General features: G+C 38.3%; 1 long non-coding RNA gene across 1 annotated transcript in view; it reads left to right on the top strand.

The window, feature by feature from the left end:
* The first annotated feature begins 5074 nt into the window (after nucleotides 1–5074).
* The window catches only part of LOC138026205 (uncharacterized), a 4926-nt gene continuing 4274 nt past the window's right edge, over nucleotides 5075–5726 (top strand). Inside the window, exon 1 of the long non-coding RNA XR_011127236.1 lies at nucleotides 5075–5199. This is a non-coding gene — a long non-coding RNA (uncharacterized lncRNA). The remainder of the gene's footprint in view (nucleotides 5200–5726) is intronic.

Raw genomic sequence — 5726 nt, 5'->3', positions numbered from 1 at the left:
ATATTAGCTAAGATACTCTTGGATTAAAAACGTTGTGATATCACATACGTTTGCGTTGGCCTTTTACACGGATGGGTTGGATTTCATTGCAGTGTACCAAAAAAATCACGTATATGATTCTCACTCCAAATAACCTTGCAACGTTGCAATTAAGAGCCACTTCCGAAAAAAGATCCAATCTTCCCGAAGAATCAAGGAAATATCCACTCAAAGAGTGAAAAACGTTCTTCTCAGTTGAGTACATGTCGCCGTAGTGAATATCCCAGAGTGCAACACAAAAACAGGTGCAAATTTCTTTATTCACCGTGGAGGAGAGTGACAAAATGGCAAAAGTCAATCCGCAAAACGTTGAAAATAAACCTATTTAACTTTTAAAATCGCGTGGTGATCCCTATTATTTATTACATAATTAAAATGAAAGTTTGAGGCCCATTGAAGTCGGGATTAATTTTTGGGTCCGTGATTAATTGATAAAGGGCGCTTTTAGTAACTACAAAGAAAGGCTGTCAGGCTCAAAAATGGCTCTCTCGTCACATTTTTGTTATTAAAAACACATTTATAGAATCATCAGGTTGCAATTTACCGTTCATTTTAAAGACCTTGGACGTTCCTGTTGTTTTACTGTAAGTAAACTGTGCAAAAACGTCCGTTTCTTTGTTTAAGGAAAAGAGTCCACTTGATTATCTCCAAAAAGACCTACATTTCTGCGTGGTCTGATACCTCTGGGTGGCACCGTCCTTAACATTTAAAAAACCGAGTTAAATTATTTTTAACAAATGCAATGTTTAATAATGTTTATAACATGGAAGCTTTTCACATCTTGGCCGGAATAGATCGTACAGAGCTCGTTTTGTCTCTGTGTCGGTCGCTGAGCTCTGGAAACCTTTTACTCTTTTCTATCCTTTGAGAATTGTCATAGCTCACATTGCTGCTTTCATTTTCACGAGAATTCAAAGAGTTGAAGTTGAGACCAACTTGAGAAAAACGTTCGGCCGTAATGGCGATATTGGGTTTGCGAGTAGCCTGCAAACGCAGACGTATTCAGATCCGGCGGTCGTTCACTTTCGGGGGAGAAAAATTGACAGAATTTGGTATTTTTTTTGTGTGACGCAGGCTCAGTGGTTTACGGTGAGATATAATGAAATTGCTTGGACCAATTAGAATGGGCTGTTTACGCTGGCTATTTTATAAAACACCATTCATTCACTTTTTCTCGTCTTAATAAATCACAGTGAAAAGGGTTTGAGTTGGCACCTATGATTTTAACTAGAATACTGATGTGATGTCAACGGTTCGTACTTTGTCTTCACAAAGCTTTCAGACTTCAATGCATTTTGACATGTGATTCCGTTTTATTTGACACATGATAAGTTGAATCTAAAAGTTGCCGGATATCGATAGAAGTTTTACTTCATTCAATCATTGTGGTTTTGCCTAATAGCTTGCTCACTTCTATGGCTGGAGGTTCATTCAAGATTTTCGCGAAAATCAGTATGACATATTGTCAAATTTGACAACCGCTTATAGCCAAATATTGAATTTCCTTTCTATACTTGTAACGTTTCCCCGACGAAAAGGTGCAATTTCGGTGATATGGAAAGGGTTTTTAAACCAAAACTGTCTCAATTTAAAGGGTACAAAAAAAATCTATGCATACTTATATACAAATCAGAAATATCCCTCTGAAGCCAAAATTAATGAAAATGAATCAATTTGACTGATGGTAATTTGGCGTACAAGTTGTTTTACTATACTCTTACATACATAATTCTCTCATTATTAACGGCCCGGGTGAAATAACTAAAGGGGTTTGGAGTGTCAAATTCTTGAAGAAATGTTTTTCTTTCGATTGCAAAAATTGCCGGACGAGCCGAATTTATGATCTTTCTCACCAAAGATTCATGATCAGAGGTCAATACAAATGCGTTATTTTGTCATGACAAAAGTTGGCAAGAGGCAGCTGCATCCATATGCCACTTTTCACACACCTGTCAAACGAATCAAACAGTTATTTAAAATTCAATTACCTTTCTATAAAGAAGTGCGAGTGAAGAAACCCAGCCAAAGAAACAGTGATTGAACTTGCTAAGGGAGCCACAACGTTGCTAGCCAGAGAAAACGTGCAAAAAGTTTGAGAGAGTTTACAGACTAAACGTAACGGACATTTTAAGCCACAAAGTGCATTGGATCAGTTTCCTTTGGATAAACCGGTGATATTTCTTCGTATTCTTTGACGCATTTTAAATCACAATGGTCTATTTTCTGGAGTATTCCCAGTTGACCAATTGCAACCACCAGAAAGCGGTGAAGTGACGAACAGCATAAACTTCTAAGAGCATGTAAGAGCAAAGGTATAGATTATAGATTCATGTGCTCATCATTCTTAATATAACATTAGATTTTACAAGTGTTTCATCACGGTCGGAATTATACAGTTCAAAATGTCGAGTACAGAGGTCTCCCCATTAACGGGACAAGAAGTGTGGGCCGCCGTGTCTGTTGTATTTTGTGTGGCGGTTATATTTGTGTTCTTCTTCATTTTGTGCTGTGCATATCGAAGGCATCGCCGAGTTAGAGATTTGAACGTGTTCAACACGCCATGCAACTTCACAACTTCAAGTGTTATTTCAAACATAAAGCTGGACAAAGGAGAAGAAGATAGAAAAACCTCTGGCATGTGAATTCAGATCTGTAATAATGGATATTGCTGAGTTTAGTACAAGCGATCATGAATCGGAAGGATGCAAAGCCAGCAAATTCATTCTTGGAAGCACATCCCAGTGGGTGATATCACAAAGCTAGAATAACTCGATTAATATTTCAATCAATTCTTGAATGGTGAGTGAGAGAGGATCAAACAAACTTTTTTTGTCAAGACGAATGTCGAAAAAAGAACAGATAAAGGCAGCTGGAAATCTCAGTTAAAAGATATTGCTTCGACTAGATCAAGCTGGATCAAAATTCAGTAATAACGAAGGAAATCATTATACAAAGCACTGTAATGTCATGTCGACAAGATAAGAAAAATTTACTTTTCATATGAGCAAACGTGACATCATGACATTATTATCTTCCGCTTCAAGGCTCATTCTGATAATCGAATTTAATAGTGCTTGTTGCTCGTTGGTTGGTTGGTTCCTCCCGACGTCGACGTGTGAACGCGTGCGTGTATTTAAGGGAATATAGCAAACAACAACAATAATAAATATAACAACAGCACAATTTGTACTCATAGCTTACATGCAGTCAAACGTATGTTGTCGCTTAACGGGTGACAACATAGAATTGAACAACATTTAAAGCCGAGTGTTGACTTCTTGCGGTATCAACTAGGAAATTGAAAAAATGCCGAGGATAACTGCTTCAGTGAAATGTTGCCTCTCGGTCACGTGCGGACCTAGAGCCGCTTTATTTCACTAACTTTAACTTTCTTGCATCCTAGCTTCTAAAGATTGATTAAGAGTATAAGTGATATTACGAGTAGGAGCAACTAGCCATTCAGGGTTCGCTTCAGTCGTCTGTCTCTCGTGGTGTTGACTCAACTAAAAGCTTCAATCGCAGGTGTCTTGGCAAAAACGGTTTGGATAAAGAAACTTTGTTTTTGCATGAGGAGGCCACGTGATAAAACCGTGGATGGGTTTCCTTGCGGATGCTGGTCACTAGCTAAATCTGTCTTCGGCGGCTCCGAAATCAGCTATACCAGGCCCCACTCATCAATCTCTTAAAATTAGCTTCAAGATTTAATGAAATTTCGGCACTGTCCATAAGAAAGATTCCTTGAGGAGCCATGTCTATAGCTCAGTATAGAACAAGACCCTTCTTGGACAAAAAACCCGCTAACATGACACAAAATTATACCACTATTTCGTAAACACACGAAGGACGTTTTAAGTTTACAATTTGGAAGGTATAGTATCCCTGGATTAACTGTGAAAGACGCACTAGGCTAAATAGCTTGATTTACAGAGCAAAAAGAAGGTTGCGATAAATTGAAACAAAATAGGAGAAAAATTTGCAAAAATTGCGCTTATTAGGAGATCATGACACCAAAAACTCAGTTTTTCAGTTGGACTCTCTTCATGGTACGGAGCTTATGATGAAATAACGTCCGAAAACTACTTTTGTGTTCTTGGGTTCTTCTATGCTTCCATAAAAGTAAATGCCATTATCTTTTCTTCTAAAAAAGAAGACATCTTGTTTGAAGTGGGTTAACTGGACGATGAAGCCATTTTCTCGACAAACGTGCAAACGGGCTGGCTGTTTCCCGTTCCCCAGCTTATTATACATATTCAAATTAAATATAAGCCCCTAAGTTGTGCTTATGAAACTTTTTGTTGTCCTGTATAATGGTTTAATAAATTTTGAACTTGTGTGTAACGTAGGCCTTTAAACTAAGCAAGGAAGCAAATCTCGATCAGGAGCAGGTCCTCCTTTTGGTGTTGCCAAGTCACGGTACTATTCAGAAGACTCGTAAGCGGACTGCTCAGTCTACTAACCGACACTTTTTCCAATCGTCGAGCGGGGTGTCCGCTTACGAGAGAGTTGACTGTAATATACTTTTTAGGGGAAATACAAGAAATGGGTCACAGGGAGAGGGAGAGACGAAGACTCTTTGCCCTTTTTGTGGAAGAATCGTGGTCACGGAATTTAAGGACAGTGCGTTCTAATTCAAAGGTATTTTTGCACGGTTTATAAATGTGTGGGAAAAGCAGGACTTAACAAGTGTTATTGAAATCCAAAAGGGAAATTGGGGATCACCACGCATTTTTTAAAGATAATTAATCAAGAGTATTTGTAAAAACCTTTCAAATACAAAGCAACTATATGCCATGCAAGCCAAACTCAAAACAAAATAACTCTGCCGACGGTGCCTATTATTGTCATTGCGCATACGTTCTGCTCATTTCGAGAAATTCTGGTTTCCAATAGGTGATGCTTGGTCATACAGGGATTTAGTATACAGTATACTCACTCAGTGATCTTGGTGTTTCAAGCAATCTGATTGGTTAGCAATTGCTATCTCGGAGTAATTGAGCATTATTCACTCCCCACGGAGTGAATAATGCTTGATCCAAACAAAACAAGATGGCCGGCGTAAACTCGCCAGCATTTATGAATCGGAAATATTGAGAATACAAGATGATGCTGTGCTACAGAAGACAAAGAAGGCCACAAAGTTTGGCCTGAAAGCTTTCAAAGGTAAGAGAAGAGTTCATATTTTTGCCAACTAGTGTTTGACTTCGTTTTTCCAGATAATTAGTATGTGTAATCAAATGGCGACGAGTGAAATTAGAAAATAATTTCACGCGCGTTTTGTCAAAATTCTGATAGTTTTCCGAGCCTTTAGGCGAGGGAAATTATCAGAATTTTGACAAAACGCAAGTGAAATTATTTCCTAATTTCACGAGAAAACCATTTGATTACCTTTTAATGTCGTGGGTGACAAATTACGCTCACAACCGTAATTGTAAAATCGCTCGAGTACTTTATCCAACTGCTCGGGAAGAATCATCTCCAGGTTTTTCTCAAGGCTATTTTCGTCACACCACTTCTCAAAAACTCTCACCCAGTTAATTGTGCTCTTCAATGGTCACTGTCTTAAATCTAGACGCCATCTTGGCTCTGATCGAGATACAAGAGATGTTACCATGGCAATTTTGTAATTTCACCTGTGAAATTATAAATTAACGCTGAAATTTCGCGCCTAACTTAAGGAGTAATTTGTC

This window comes from Montipora capricornis, chromosome 12 (genome assembly GCF_036669925.1).
Source record: "Montipora capricornis isolate CH-2021 chromosome 12, ASM3666992v2, whole genome shotgun sequence".
NCBI lineage: Eukaryota > Metazoa > Cnidaria > Anthozoa > Scleractinia > Acroporidae > Montipora > Montipora capricornis.
Note: the sequence above shows the minus strand (reverse complement) of the source record. Positions and strands in the feature narration are given on the sequence as shown.